Genomic DNA, 625 nt, shown 5'->3' with positions numbered 1-625 from the left:
CCCGCGGCCGTGCCGGAGGCGTCGTCCCCCCGGGAGCGTCCCGCCGACTCCGCAGAGCTGGCGGCTCCCGTCCCGGAGCGCCGCTGGCGGGCGCTGGGGCCTGGCCGGCCCGTCTCTACGCCGCACGGGGAGCGCCGTGAGCCCGCCTGAGTCACGCTCCCGCAAAACCTGCGGAGGGATGAGCGGCCTGATGCGCGGTTTGATTCTGAGCGTCTCAAAGTGATGCAAGTCGCTTCCTTTTGGCAGGAAGCGAGCCGTGCTTGCTCTGCACGTCTGTGCTGTAGAAGGGCTGAGCGTGTGGCTGACCTTTCGTTACGAGTCCGACTGTGCGTTTGTACTGGGACACGGTAGCCATACAAAGATGACCATGTGCTAGAAGCTGTACAAGTGTCCTGCCTCCAGATAAAAATAATGCTAAGCAGGCACGCAGACTGGGTGGATTTGGGCTGAGATTAAAGGCAAGGACAGCGAGTAATGGTTTATTGCAAATGGGAGTTTGCTGCTTTAAAAAAGAATCAGTCAGCAAGATTTTTCTTCTTATGTAAACAGCCCTTTAAATGTTTTCTCGTATGAAGAAACTGAGGGGAAAAACAAAACAAAAGCTTTCTTTTCTTTTGGCTAATAT

Source organism: Rhea americana, unplaced genomic scaffold (genome assembly GCF_003343005.1).
Source record: "Rhea americana isolate MKP2758 unplaced genomic scaffold, rheAme1 scaffold_4, whole genome shotgun sequence".
Lineage (NCBI taxonomy): Eukaryota > Metazoa > Chordata > Aves > Rheiformes > Rheidae > Rhea > Rhea americana.
Note: the sequence above shows the minus strand (reverse complement) of the source record.